General features: G+C 31.8%; 2 non-coding genes across 2 annotated transcripts; both read right to left on the reverse strand.

Moving 5' to 3' along the window:
* Positions 1-2,342: 2,342 nt before the first annotated feature.
* Positions 2,343-2,424, reverse strand: TRNAS-GCU. Its single transcript has one exon. It is a non-coding gene; the product is annotated as a tRNA-Ser (tRNA).
* Positions 2,425-12,938: 10,514 nt separating this feature from the next.
* Positions 12,939-13,020, reverse strand: TRNAS-GCU. The gene has a single exon. It is a non-coding gene; the product is annotated as a tRNA-Ser (tRNA).
* Between the last annotated feature and the right edge of the window lie 3,089 nt (positions 13,021-16,109).

Genomic DNA, 16,109 nt, shown 5'->3' on the forward strand with positions numbered 1-16,109 from the left:
CCCCCCCCCCCTCCCTCGCATGAAAGAGATCGAGAACCTTTATGTTATACAATTCAAGCTCCTTTTAAAAGAGAACTGTATTTATACAAGTGCAAACTCACTTCCATATTTCAATGTGGGACAAAGATTTCTTCCAACTCAAATGGGTAGATTTTAAAAATCAATTTTTTATTCATCCATTATTCATTTTGAACGTACAATATATTAAGTTTTTCGTATCACTTAAGAACTGTTTGGCAGAGCTTATAGCTTATTTTAAGTTACTAATAAGCTATAAGCTCTATTTGGTAATGTTCCCAAAATAAGCTAGTAGCTTCTTAACCTTTTTCCATATTTATCCTTATTATTTTAAATAAATGCCATCTTTTACCCTCCCAATTAAAATCATTTTGGCATTTTCTCTTCAATATGTTTGGTTGTAATTTCAATTTGACATTTGTGTGTTTGAACATTAATTCTTGTATGAACTAATTTTATGAGCTATAAATATTTTATTTTACTTTATATATTTTCAAATATATGTTCTTACTTTATATTTTATTAAAATATATTGATTTCATCATTTTATATTTTAATATGTAAACAAACCTATTTAAATTTAAAACTATTTAAATTTTATAAAGATGTCTTTTTTAGTCTTTTTACATTTATCAGCTTATCAAAAAACTAATTTTACCAAACACTTTTAAGCATAACAGCTACCTTAACAGCTCTTCAGATTTTAGGTACTAGCTTATACCTTTTCAGCTTTCAGTTAAGTTTGCCAAACATAGCCTTAGAAGAATGCGAATCCACTTTGACCCAACGCTCCCCCCCCCCTCCCCCCGCTGATATTTGTTTCACAGAATAACGACTTACAATGTCATTTTTGCTAAAATATTTCAATACTTGAAGCACCTTCTATTTTTTAAAGGTATAACCAAAACTCTTCTTTATATAGATTTAGTATAGATATGCTTCAAAATATCGCCAGTTTCTTTGAAACAAATTCAAAACATAATTTCACTTGCTAACGTTATTACTATTATTGTAATACAACTAATTTTTTTGTATGACATTCTCATTACTAATTTGTGTGAACATTTTTTAGGGGTAAAAGAATACAAATAAAAATTTTCACTTTTCTTAAAATTTATATGTTTACGATAAATTAGAGTTTTGTGCAGGGGCGGAGCCAAGTGAGAGTTGCAGGGGGCCTTGCCCCCCCCCCCCCCCCTCCAAAAAAATTTCTTTTATTAGTATTGTAAATTGTAATATAATTTTTTTGTGGCCCCCTCATCAAAATCAGATAGCTGCACACCACAGTTCAAGAGGTCTGAGAAGCAAAAGCAATAATTAGTTTAATTTTTGGCTTTTAATACATTTTGTTTTCGACAGAAAAGGAAGACAAGGAAACCATTTTTCATGACTTTTTATCCCTTTTTTTTTCAGCTGAGAGAAAAAATAAAAGGAAACTGTTTTTTTCTTTATTGATTCATTCCTTAGTTTCCCTAGTTTCCTTTGCCATTGCTTTTGGTTTTGGCAGAATAAAAAAGCAACCATAGAAACCCATTTCATAGCCTTGGTTTTTCCTTCATTTGTTGCAGTGTGAGAGACGGAGAGTCAAAGAGAAAATAAGGAAACCAATTTTGCTTTCCTTCATTTTAGTTCGGCAAGAAGGGAGGAGAGACTATTTCCTTTAGTTTTTCATCCGCTCTTCTTCTTTGACTTGCATGCTTCCTTATAAACTCTTGAATTTAAGATGACGATTAAGGTATACAGGTCAAAGAAGTGAAGCATTTTATTGGTCATTCGAATCTGAGAATACATCTTTAATAAAATTCATGATCATGAATATTCTTTAGTTGATTAATTTGATTTACATGCGATCAAATGTTAATTATGCTCCCGCATTCAGGTTATTGCGTATTTCTTAATGATTGTTTGTTAGTATACATTGAAAAACAATTTAGTATAGATAATTTTTAGTATAGATATTTTTTGTGACACGCAAGATATGTTACGTTAAATAATGAATATTAATGTATTTTATTATTCGCTCGAATGGTGGTTGGCCCCCCCCCCGCACCAACAAATCCTGGCTCCGCCCCTGGTTTTGTGTGAACATTTTTTAGGGGTAAAAGAATACAAATAAATTTTTCACTTTTCTTAAAATTTATATGTTTACGATGAATTAGAGTTTTGTGTGAACATTTTTTAGGGGTAAAAGAATACAAATAAATTTTTCACTTTTCTTAAAATTTATATGTTTACGGTTTTATCTAAATTAGATAAGCATAAAAAGTCGTCATCAAAGCGTCAGACCACATTTCTACTGCCTCACCTTGGATTTAAACATAATCCGTCGCCTGAGAGATTCGAACTCTCGCGGGGAAACCCTATGTACTTAGCAGGCACACGCCTTAACCACTCGGCCAAAGCGACTTCTTGTTTTCTTTGGTCTACTAAATCTAATTGATGCATACAGAAGAGTTGCAGTTGTAGGCCTATAGTTACTCCATTTATTATTATTAATATTAGTTATGGAGTTTAATATTCCGACTTAAAGTGAAACTCACAGACTCTCTCTTCCAATTTTTAAGTCTACTACACTCCCAAATCATTACCTTACCTTAGTTTGCTCAACCTATTTAAAATGCCTAACTACTCTTATTTCAGTAGCTTCATCAATTTCTTGTGTTTTTGTCATATTTTCATTAATATATCTATTTTTTTCCTTTGAGTATTTATTTGTTTAATTGTAGTTTTTTTTTGGGGGGGNGATTTAAGCTTTGGTGTTAGATTTTTAATAAAGGATTTCAAGTAGGTAATTTTGTGAAGTGAAAATGGAACTTTTTCCCCCTATGTTATGTGCATATAGCACTTTTCCCCCCTATGTTATTAAAGTGGCAATTTTTCCCCCTGAAATGTTAAATTGACATTTTTACCCTTAAAAATAATTATTTCATTTATTTTTCTTCTCCAATAAATTATTATTTATATGTATGGATGATCACGATTAAGTTCGAACCTAACTAAACATTGTAGCAATCATACCGAAATAGTATGGACGGTTCTGGTTACGATTCAGAACCGAAAAATTTAAAATTAAATAATTGTTGAACCGTGAACCGGAACTTAACCACAGTCATATATGGTGAAAATGATCAAACACTTATTTTGATAAATCGGTACGGTTCGGTTTGAATTTTGATTTTGAACCGCTAATCAAAACTTATGTATTTATTTATTTATTTTTATAATTTTATTTCTTATTTAAAAATAGTCTAAATTTAACAATTATTTTATTTTTTCGGTTCTGAATCGTAACCGTAACCGTCTATACTATTTAAGTTCAATTGCTACAGTGTTCGATTAGGTTCATATCGAACCGTGATCTTCCATACATATTAGTAACAATTGATTGGAGAATAAAACAAATGAAATAGTTATTTTTAAGGGCAAAAATGTCAATTTAACATTACAAGGGAGAAAACTACCACTTTTAAAATAACTGAGGGGGGAAAACTACCACTTTAATAACACAGGGGGGAAAAGTGCTATATGCACATAACATAGGGGGAAAAAGTGTCATTTTCCCTTTTGTGAAATATAATAGACTCCTTTTTATGGGGTTTTTTTTTTATTTGAATGAAAAAGAAAATGAATTTATTTCGACAATTAAATTATTATAATTATATTAATTATATTAATATTTATGAAGGAAAAAGAAAATGAATATATTAATATTTCATTGGAAATATAATTGGCAATTATATTTTTATAATTATATTACTTATTAATTATATGGAAATGAATATTAAAATTTTTTAATGAATGAAAAATGAAATAAATATTACACACGGGAATATGTTATTAATATTATGTTACTAATGTTACTAATTGGCACATGAATCAGGGCAAATGAAAAACGAGATTAATAATAAAAATTCACTATAAATATAACATAGCTTCTCCTATGCAAAAATTAGTAACCACCAAATGAAATATTAGGAAAAAATTATGAAGGAAAAAGAAATAGAAATGAATATTTATTCCTTTTATGAAGAAAAAAGGAAATGAATATATTCATATTTCATTGAAAATATAATCGACAATTATATTATAATTATAATTATATTAATTATTTAGAAGGAAAAACAAAATGAATTTATTAATATTTCACAGAAAATATATTCAACAGTTATATTTTTATAATTATATTATTTTTTAATCATATGGAAATTAATATTAAATTTTATGAACGAAAAGGAAATAAATATTACACGGGAATATGTTATTAATATTTTCTTACTAATTGGCAAGGAATCAGGCCAACTAATTGGCAATTATCTGAAAAAAAGAATGGAAAGCAATATTAATTCTTTTGATGAAGGAAAAAAGGGAATGAATATAATCAAAAGAAAATGGAATATTATGAAAAATTAAATGAATATATTAATATTTCACTGGAATATAACACAACTTTTTCCTACGAAAAAATTAGTAAGCACCAAATGAATGATTAGGAAAAAAATTATAAAGGAAAAAGAAATGTAAAATAATATTAATTCTTTTTATGAAGGAAAAAGGAAATGAATATATTCAAAAGGAAATGAAATATTAGGAAAAACGAAATGAACATATTAATATTTTACTGGAAATATAACACAACTTTCTCTACGAACAAATTAGTAACCACCAAATGAAATATTAGGAAAAAATTTTGAAGAAAAAAATGGAAATGAATATTAACTTTTTTAGGAAGGAAAATAGAAATGAATATATTTATAATGAAATGAAATATTAGGAATTAGTAACCAATAAATAAAATATTAGGAAAAAATTATGAAGGAAAAAGAAATGACAATCAATAATTCTTTTTATAAAAGAAAAAGGAAATGAATATATTCAAAAGGAAATTAAAATATTAGGAAAAATGAAATGATAATATTAATATTTCTTTGGAAATATAATCAGCAATTATATTATTATAATTATATGAATTAAATATTAATTAATTATATTAATAAATACTACTCCATAATAATTAATATTTATTAACTAGAAGGTTGAACAACCCTCTCACCAACTTTAGACGTCGTTGATCAAATTAATTAGTACACGTGTGACATGAACACTAGGGCTGTCAAAGTGGGCCAAAGCCCGTGGGCTGGCCCGCACCCGCCCCGCGGTGGGGCGGGTTAGGGTCATGAAAAAATAGGCCAGCAACAATGCGGGCCTAATGGGGCGGGCCAAAATTGACCCGCGGCCTGCGCGGGCTAACCCGTGCGGTGAATCAATAAGGAATCAATAGATACACTGACGGCATACTGAAGATCTGTTTCACGACATTAGAGGGAGATGTACCCGAATTTAAATGTCGAGAAATCCATGAAATGGAATGATCTTCATTATAATCCATGTACCAGTAAGACTGAACTCAAAGTTCACCTATTTGCGATATTAGCAAATAATCTGCCAAATATATACCAATAACGTATATATACACTGATCATGTTGATCAGAAAAGAGTGACAAGGTCCATATATAATCCCCAAAATTGGACCAAATAATATATATCTCGATACTCCTTGACGCCAGAAGCGTAGGAGATATATCGGTTTAAGAGATATGAATCATAATATATACTAGATCTAGCAAAGAAGCATTGTCACTTTTGCCTTAAAAAGAATTATGTCCTGAAGACATTTGTCCAGAAGACGAAAACCCTAGTAAGGTGCACCAAACAAACATAATACTAGGGATGCGGAACAATCAGATCTTAATACTTAGGAAATGTCAACGATCTGATTAAAAATTGTCATGATTTTGGGAGAAAATTATACAGTTGTCGACAACACACGCCTATATAATTGCTTATTTAAATAAACTGGATCTAGGTGGGGTGCCAGATGCATCCTCATTATTTAATATTTAAAGGAGCAATTAAGGCAGAGCTCGACTCGCTAAAACAGATTCTCTTGACAATACATCACCATTGAATAATAACCTTGTTGGTTACAAATGGATGTTTGTACGAAAGAGAAATGAAAACAATAAGGTGATATAATAGCGAGTGTTTGTAGCATATGGGTTAACGCAGAAACCCTTGATTAATTTTAATCAAATCTCCCATGTACGGTGACATTAAGTTTCGCTATATAAGATAATTGGCAGAATAAACTTAGATATGCAGCTAATAAACGTCATGACCATATGACAATAAGGTCTTTGGACGATATGATCATATTTTGATTGACATTGTCCTTACAATGAAATCAACTATAGTTTTTAATGCCCTAAATATCCTCTAGTATCTCCAATTTAAAATTTGTGGGACAAACCAATGTGTGTTTTTCTCATAGATCACTTGGTAATGATTGCCTTTGATCTCCATTCCAAGTTAGTTATGTGTGTACGTTCTATCTCCACTGACTTATGAGAGGATAATAAAAGTGTGTTTTTAACCAGGTATGGTTAAGGAATATTGACTATATTCAACCTACATAGGCTCCAGAAGAGTCACGAGATCATTGTATAAAATATTAACTTATAGTGACAATCTTGAAGATTGTCATATCATCTCCTCTACAATCCTCCTTTTGAAACAGTTATTCTACTTTAAGCAATGTAGAAATAGAAGATTGTTATCTTCAGGGGGAGATGCGGACTACATTTACTTAAATCAATCCTGAAGATTGGGTGGGTCCTAAAAAGACCAACAATTGTACTCCTTGGCAACCTATATACCATGTACTCTTTTCCTCACTAGATTTTTCCCAATGGGTTTTTCTAGTGTGATTTTTAACGTGGCATGAGTATAATATAATAAACGGGAAGAAAGTTGCAAATAAATACTTAAATAGACGAACCCCGAAATCCTGAAGATTATGCCATGAAGGCTTATGATTGTACTCTTTTTCCCTTAACTAAGTTTTTCCCCCGGGTTTTCTTAAGTTAAAGTTTTTAACGAGGCAATCAGGAAGGTTGTTGTCTTTAGGGGGAGCAACAACATACACAGAGATTATTGGTCCAGAAGACCACTAACTCTTGCAAATCCTGAAGATTAAACGCAACAAGTTATGGTTGTACTCTTTTTTCTTAACTAAGTTTTTTCCCACTGGGTTTTCTTAGTGTATGGTTTTAATGAGGCAACCAGGAATATATATGAGTTTATATCATGTACTCTTTTCTTCAACTAGGTTTTTCCCACGTGGTTTTCCTAGTGAAGTTTTTAACGAGGCATGAAAGTATTTGAATATACTATTCATACCTTGTACCCTTTTTGTCTAGGTTTTTCCCACAGGGTTTTCCTAGCAAGTTTTTGACGAGGCAAGAGCATTGTCTAATAATGTCCAAGGGGGAGTGTTATAAATAAATTGTATTTGTGACCATTATTATGTAGTAATATAACAGTTGTAACGGCTATTGTATTTAAGTCTCCATTATTTCTTTCCGTTATAGTTTGTTATTATATATATCCTTTGTAATATGTACAATGTAGATGATGAATGAGAATGTCTCCTCCCTTTCCTCCTTGTCTCTATACTCGTCTCTATACTCTCTCTATTACCTAAATATTTACATTTCCTGCAAAATACCAGTTTACCAGGTCAACAAATATTTTCTCAACAGATATGATTAATTGGCGATAAATTGATCATAATTAATAAATACAAAATAAAGTGAAGCTGAATATGAGTTAAGTCATTTAATTTGGTGTAGCATTTTAGATATGAACACTTGGCATTTCATAACAATTTTACCCATTTTAGTTTAAATAGAATAAATAACAAAGATCTGAAAATAAAAAATTAAATGCCTATTAGCTCAGTTTGTTAGAGCGTCGTGCTAATAACGCAAAGGTCACAGGTTCCAGACCTGTATGGCCCAAATTTTTCATCCCCCAACCCTTTGCATGTAATAGCCATTCTGAATTCACCATTCATGGTTTACTGCACCGAGTTCAATGACTAGTGAGCTGGTGACTTTAATATGGCAACTTTGGGTGCAAATACGTGATGGTAACTTTTTCACCGCATTGGTGCCCCAAGGGAATGCTTCTTGGGGTTAAGGCAAATTCGAGCACCATAAATATATAGTGCCTCGAGTTTCATCGAGCATTAAAATTGAAGTGCAAATTTAACTCGTAAATCTTTTACATAGTTCGAGTTCAACTTAATTGACTTGAGATTACTAGTTAATACTTGAGTCAGAGTTTGAATTTGACTAGCCAAACTGCATAACCAAAATAGCATATATTTATTTACATATCAATGATATCATTAATAATATTTGATGCTACAAATACGGTGATGTATTGTAATCAATCACTAAGTATAATCTCAGGTAGTTGAAACTTGTTATCAGACATTCCCGAGCTAACCTCCCCCTACCTAAGCATAAATGCGCCTTTTATATACATCCAGAGGAGACACATGCCGGGAGTTTGGCATGTTAACCACGTGTCTCACATGCACAGCGGAGACAACTCTAATAGATCCACGTGCAATGCGATTCTTGATATATGCTTTATCATGAAGTGATTGGTCAAGACGATCGAGTTATATTAATATGTTAATAACGAGGGTTCGGTTCACGGGAAAGGATTCCTGATCACAGTATAATCGGGAATCTCGTCCCGAGTGAAATGGGCCCTTTACCAACTTGTTGAGGCATCTTTTGACTAGGCTCAGGTCGGATAAAACAAAATGTAATCGGATTTGCTCGGGAAAATGACTTCTCGGTCTCCTGCTTGAATACCGAGCACGTGCTAAGATATACGGAAGAGTATAATCCCTATCAATATTAATACTCAAGGAAAAGAAATACTATACAATGATCTAAGTTCTTTAATAAATATAGTTATCATTAATTATACGTGGGGATAATGGATAGTCTGTAAGTACGACTAAAAATGTCGTATATAAAAAAAATTTCAAGAATCTGTAATTTACTCAAACAGTTTTATATTTATTAAAGTAGTTTATTTATTTGTATTTTCATTAATTTTGTTATTTTCTTAATATTTTGTATTGTATTGTTATATTATATTGCGAAATTTAATGACCGTGTATCGCACGGGTGCAAACACTAGTTTTTTTTTTTTTTGAAAACCGGTGCAAACACTAGTTAATTATAATATAAAATACTTTTCAGTGGTTTCTTTCACCTTTTCATGGATAAGATTATGGTTAAGAATGTAAATTACAATATAAAAAAATCAAATTGGCTTTACTATGAACACCACCAGAAAGATTGTGGTTAAGAATGTAAATTATAATTAAAATTAAAAAAAAACATAAATGAATCAAATTGGTTTTACTATTAACTTTTTTTTTTTTTTTTTGTATAATATGTATTATTATTAATAGCGGTGAGCATCGATTGGTTATTGTTAATAACCGATAGATAACCGAATAACAGATGGTGTTTTCTAAACTTACGTAACCGATCGGAACCGACCAAAGATACATATATAACCGACCGAAACCGATTATGTTGGTTTCGGTTATGTTGGTTATTTCGATAACCGAAAGCAGAGACTATGCACCGTCCACAATAATTATGAAAGCAGAGACTATGCACCGTCCACAATAATTATTAAATAATTTACAGTAAATTATAGTAATCTAACTTACTAAATAAATGGTTTATAGTCTTCACAAAACACACTAAATAAGCATACAGTACTAACTACTAAAATCACAAATTCAAAATCACAGTGAGAAATTAATGGTTCATAGTTTCATACTTCATAGTCTTCACAATTCACAAACATATACTAAATAAAAGTCATAGGCTCATAACCATACGCCCATACAGCCATACTGCCAATCTGCCATAGTTCATTAAAATAAAAAAATAAATAAATAAATAAATAAATAAACATGCTTTCACATTTTTTGTTAAATTAATACATAATAAATAAATCTATTTTATTGTTAAAGTAACTCAATATATACTACTCAATACGCAATAGTTACTAACATATACACTATCAATTATCTTCTTCTTGACTCTTGTTCTTCAATCACAAGATCCAAACTCATCTTTGACATATCTAAATCATATAAAATTACAAGCATTAAATAAAGAAAGAATAATAAGAAAATTATAATATTTAGGATAAAGAAATGATTTTGATACCCACCCATGTCGAGTTTATACATTTCTCCAACATCATGATCAACTAAATTAGTTATTGAAAAGAAATTTTATTCTTGTAACCAATCTTGAGTGCACACAAGAGCTTGTATAATTTTAGGAGTTAATCAAGCACACGTCCACCGATGCTAAATGCATATTCGAATGCGACGATGATGGATATAGGAACTGCCAATATATCACGAGCCGGAATGAAAAATCTATCAGCATTTTCCACCACCAGAGAACATCAAATTCACCACCACCCGTGTATCAAGCTCTTCGTTGATGTATTTATTCAATTCGTGTTTTTGTTCCCCACGTCCAATTTCAACCAAATACTTTTGAAAGTCAGTTTCAATATTTAGAACATTATTTAGACAATGCAGTTCAACTTCTCAATCCACATTAGTGGCACTCATTGGTTGAGTAAAATTTTTGCGTACCCTCATCACCTTGTGAAACTTTCAACAACTTATTGTATTCATTAAACAATTGACTAGTCACTTCTCTAAGTTTAGAACACAACATTAAAGCTTGATCAAGTGAATACATTCTCTTAAAACAAAAATCAGCAAACACATATTTCCTTCTAGGATCAATAACACTTGCAACATAAAGTATTCATCTTCTCAACATTCCCCCAATATTTGTCAACTTTCTCCTTCATTCTTGCGGCCATAGCATTAAAATGAGGATAAGAACTCATTATCCAATCACACAAAGTACACTACATTCCACAAGGTGATTAAGCATTGCAAGTGACATATGTACGTAGTAGCAGAAATTTTCACTGTAAAGTCATAGTGTTAATAAAGTGATTAACATGTGAAAAAAGGAGGTTTAAAAGAAAATCACCATTTACCCCCTTAAGTTGTTAATGCTTTATGGAACAAAGTAATTGTTAAGGATTTAGTTCAGTACTTGTATTTAAGTAGATAGAGTCTGTACTAGCATATGGAATTAGTTCAAGGAAGTCTCGTAACATACTTAGAGCATCAAAGACTGAACCAGATAGAGAGATAGATCATAGTGTTAATAAAGTGATTAACATGTGAAACAAAGAAGGTTTAAAAACAAATCATCTTTTACCCCCTTTAAGTTGTTAATGCTTTAGGGAAGAAAGTACTTGTTAAGGATTTAGTTCAGTACTTGTACTTAAGTAGATAGAGTTTGTACTAGCATATGGAATTAGTTCAAGGAAGTCTCATAACATACTCAGAGCATCAAAGACTGAACCAGCTAGAGAGATAGTTCGAACTGAAGTTCAAGGCAGTTATTCTATTAAAGATATTCTCAGAGAAGGATACTTAAGTCTTATTCTCTCATCTTCCAAGACGGTGATATGCATATTACTGAGAGAAAAATCAAAATACATCCAGAGAAGATCCAGAGAGCTAAACTGAGCGACTTGATCTTCTAGATTGATTTTCAACTCTAAATCAAGTCAATCACCACATTCGTTACTGTTTATGGGTTGTTGATCACATTGAGAAAACACATTGGTGCTGCAATTCAAGGGGAGCCTCAATTCGAGTGATTGGGAGATCTCTTCGTGGATTCTTCAAAGAAGATGCTCTACAATGTTTAGCTATGGTGTAGCGTGAAGCTTAGAGTTCTTCGTCTTCATCATTGTGACTTGGTATATCATTTCCCTTGAGTTGAATGGAGAATGAATCGGGATTGGGTTACCAATTCCTAGTGTGGTTTTACTACTTTCTTGTTAATTGCTTTTTGGTGTTTGGGTGAACTACGCAATACTATAGAAATTGAACTAGTCCATATAACACACTTGATCAGGAAACATTAACTAGCAAAGTTGCATTCAATATTTATCGTTTACATTGATTTTGAATTACTCATAAGTAGTTGGATGGCGCATTGGTTGACTAATTTCACTTGGTACCCAAACGCCGCCTGGGGGCCGACTACAAAGACTGGAGAGCCTAGTGCCTGGTGCCCTGGCTATGGGACCGGGTGCCGGGTACGTCTACCCGAGTACCCGCTGCCAAGCATGCACAACTATTCAAGTAATGACATCTGAATATTTTTAATTATGTTATATCGCTATACAAATTTGGTCTGAATATCGGATATTGAAATTTTACATAGATTATACTTAAAAGTAAATATATACATTCCATTCAAATGAATATATTAAAAATATTTTAAATATTAGTTCAAAAAATATTAATATTATCTAAACTAAACTTTAGGCGAACTTAATAGCTTAATGCTGGTTTGGATATATATTTTAGTTATGTTATATGCGGATATAAATTTACTTGGATATCAAATGCAAAAATCTTACATATATTAGGCTTAAAAGTAAAATTTATATTTATTCCATTTAAATCAAATACATCCAAAAATATTTTAAATGTAAGGTTTAAAAATCACTCATAATTAAACTTGTGTTAATTTTATAATGTTAGTCTAAAAATAAATAAATTTGAAAAAAATATGAGTGTTAGCAAACAAGTTTTCTAAACAAAAATAAAAAAAAAATTATGCATCAAAAAGCAAAGAACAATTTCCTGAACTAAACATGCCCTAGATGTCTACAACAATTGTCAGCATCTAACAGGATCCCATTGCATCCTGGTTGATGAAGAAAGTGCAAACATATACGGAGTACGATTATTGTACTGGTCTTAATCGATCGATATGATTGTTAAACTGTTTTTTTTTTTTTAATCAAGCGAAGCATAAAGTTCAGAGTTATTTATTTTTTAAAAAGGAAATATATTAAAGTAACGCACGCGACTACCAGTACTCCGTGAATTTGTCATTGCAATGTAGAAAAAATTCGTCGCCTGAGAGATTCGAACTCTCGCGGGGAAACCCCATGTACTTAGCAGGCACACGCCTTAACCACTCGGCCAAAGCGACTCTTTGTTGATTTAATATTTTAAGAAATTTTCTTTCATTTCAGCATTGCAATTCGTACACTGGTAATTAGTCTCTTATTATTATTATTATTATTATTATTTTTTTTTATTTGATGGAGTGGTCTAGTGGCACTGAGTTGATCTCTTATGTGCAAGGTTGCGGGTTTGAGTCGTAGTGGATGCGATATTAACTCTTTGTGTTTTAATAGGTGGAGCTGGACCGACCAACTATTGCCAGAACTTTAACAAGCAAATTAAAATTTTGGCAATAGTTGGCTGAAAATATACTTTTAATTATGTTTTTTTGAAATTCGTAAAATAATTTATCAGAAAATTGGACGACATGACTAAATGTGATACAAATTACATAGTCATGCATTTAATTTAAAAATATTAATAATTAAGGACAAAATATGATACAAATTACGTAGTCATACACCTAATTTAAAAGTATTAATAGTCAATGGCTAAATTTGATACAGGTAAATAGTCATTAAGATCAAAAGTGAAAAATTTTTCTCAGTTAAAATAAAGGGTAAAGGTGTACTTGTAAAGCAGGAAAATGATTTCTGGAAATTGAGTCATTTTTCGGAAAATGAGTTCATTTTCGGTGTTTGGATGTACTCTGAAAAACTGTCTGTGCGTGTTTGGTTCCTTTTTCGGAAAATGAGTAGAAATGTATAATTATATATTTTTATTATTTTATTTAAAATATAAAAATATATAAACTAATAATATTTATTAGAAATTAGAAATAATTATTATAAAAAAAAACGTAGCACGAAGCCATTTTCCGTTTTCGGAAAATGACTTCCAAATTTTTTGTCCAGAAGTTATTTTCCGTGGTCAACGGAAAATGTTTTCCATTGACCACATTTTTCTAATGTTGCCAAACACTAAAAGTCTGAAAAATGATTTCCGGAAATTATTTTTTGAGTTACCAAACACACCCTAAGTGTTGACTTGATCTAAAAGGATTTGGACAGCTAGATTAAGGCACGCAACTCATGGGCCTGGCAAGCCAACACTCTCCCGGTCCATTATCTCAACTCTCAAGCCATTCTTATTTCCGGAACTTAGGGTGTGTTTGGAAAGCAAGAAAATGACTTCTGGAAAATGTTTTCTGCAAAATGAGTCATTTTCCGGAAAATGATTTCAATTCCAGTGTTTGGTTGCATTCTGGAAAACTGTCTTTGTGTGTTTGGTTCATTTTCCGGAAAATGGGTAGAAATGTATAATTACATATTTTTATTATTTTATTTAAAATAGTAAAATATTTATAATAATATTAAAAATATTATTTATAATTAAAAAAAAAAACACTCCCCCCCCCCCCCCCGCGTTTCCGGCGGAAACCAAATCAGTGCTCTGGTCCCCGGCGGGAACCAGAGCAGTGCTCTGGTTCCTCGCTGCGGAGGAACCAGAGCCCAGTGCACTGGTTTCCGGCGAGAAACCAGGGCACTGTGCCCTGGTTTCTCGCCGGAAACCAGTGCACTTTGGTTTCCGCCGGAAACGTGGATGCCTGTGTGATGTGTCGAGCGGCGGAAAATGACTTCCGCCCAAATTTGGCGGAAGTCATTTTTCGCCATATGATGCTTATTTTCCCAGTCAACGGAAATCATTTTCCGTTGACTGGGTTTTCCATCCGTTGCCAAACACCCAAAGCCCGAAAAATGATTTCCGGGCTTTCAAACACACCCTTAAAGGAAATGAAATATTTTATATATTTGTTGAATTGTTGTACGGATTTAACTTGGTAGTGATAAAATAAGTTGATGTTTTGAGTAGGTGCATAAACGATGCGAATTGAGTCAAATATCTTATTATTCAATTTGAATTTTATTATATTGATGACTATTCGTATTTATAAATATACGAATCTCAAATTTTATTTGTATTTGATTCGACTACATTATTTACATATATTCGATTCGACAACCAATATTCGAATTTGAAATGTATAACTTTATATATATATATATATATATATATATATATATATATATATATATATATATATATAAAATTCAGTTCCCGTGCGATGGGTGTCTCCCGTGCGGTTACGCGGTGGCTTTAGGTGCGTAATTTTTTTCTTAAAGTGCGTGATTGTATGCTTAAGGTGCGTGAGTGTTGAAACTTAATATGAGTAAACTTAAAGATTAAGGTGCATGATTTTTCTTATTAAGGTGCGTTGTTTTCCTTCTTTAGGTGCGTGATATGTATGCTTAAGATGCGTGGGTTGTTAAAACTTAAGGTGCGCCATTTTGAAACCTTAGGTGTGTGGTTTGTGTTCTTAAGGTGTGTGGTTTGTGTTCTTAAGGTGTGTGGTTTGTGTTCTTAAGGTGCATGGTTTGTGTACTAAAGGTGCGCAATGTGTGTTCTCAACTGAAGGTACACCATAAAAAAACTTTACGTACGCGGTTTGTGTCCTTAGTTTAAGGTGCGTGGTTTGTGTACTTAAAGTCCGCCATTTTAATACTTAAGGTGAGTATCGCACAACCGTACGGGAATATATACCTGCACCTAAACCCTTCCCTATATATATATATATATATATATATATAGGATCGCGTTCAGGTGCGTACTGGCCGCCCAGGAGAGAACTGCGGACGAATCACAGCGCGCCACGTGTTCGGAATGTAATTGCACATAACGTTATAACTAGGTGCACGTAATGTTATAACTAGGTGCACCCAGGTGCATAAATGTTAACAAGGTAAATTACTTGCACCTGTAAGTGAAAATAAGTGCACACGTGCAAGTAAAATGTATTACAAGTGCAAGTAAATTATACAATGATCATCAATACTAAGTGCACCTAATGTTATAACTAGGTGCACATAGGTTGCACCTAATGTTATATATTCCCTGTATTTTTTTGTAATGCATAGCATCATTCATTTATATTAATAAATTAAAGGACCACTAAATAAAAACAAATACTGAATAGTAAAAACATTTTCATTGATTAATAACAAAATTGAACTTTTTTGAGGTAAACAAAAATAATGCGAAGAAAAAGACATAAAATATTTATGACATCATGCAACTTACATTTTAAATTGAAAAAATTGTATTTAATTACTTCTA

The sequence above is a fragment of the Ipomoea triloba genome, chromosome 6 (genome assembly GCF_003576645.1).
Source record: "Ipomoea triloba cultivar NCNSP0323 chromosome 6, ASM357664v1".
Classification (NCBI taxonomy): domain Eukaryota; kingdom Viridiplantae; phylum Streptophyta; class Magnoliopsida; order Solanales; family Convolvulaceae; genus Ipomoea; species Ipomoea triloba.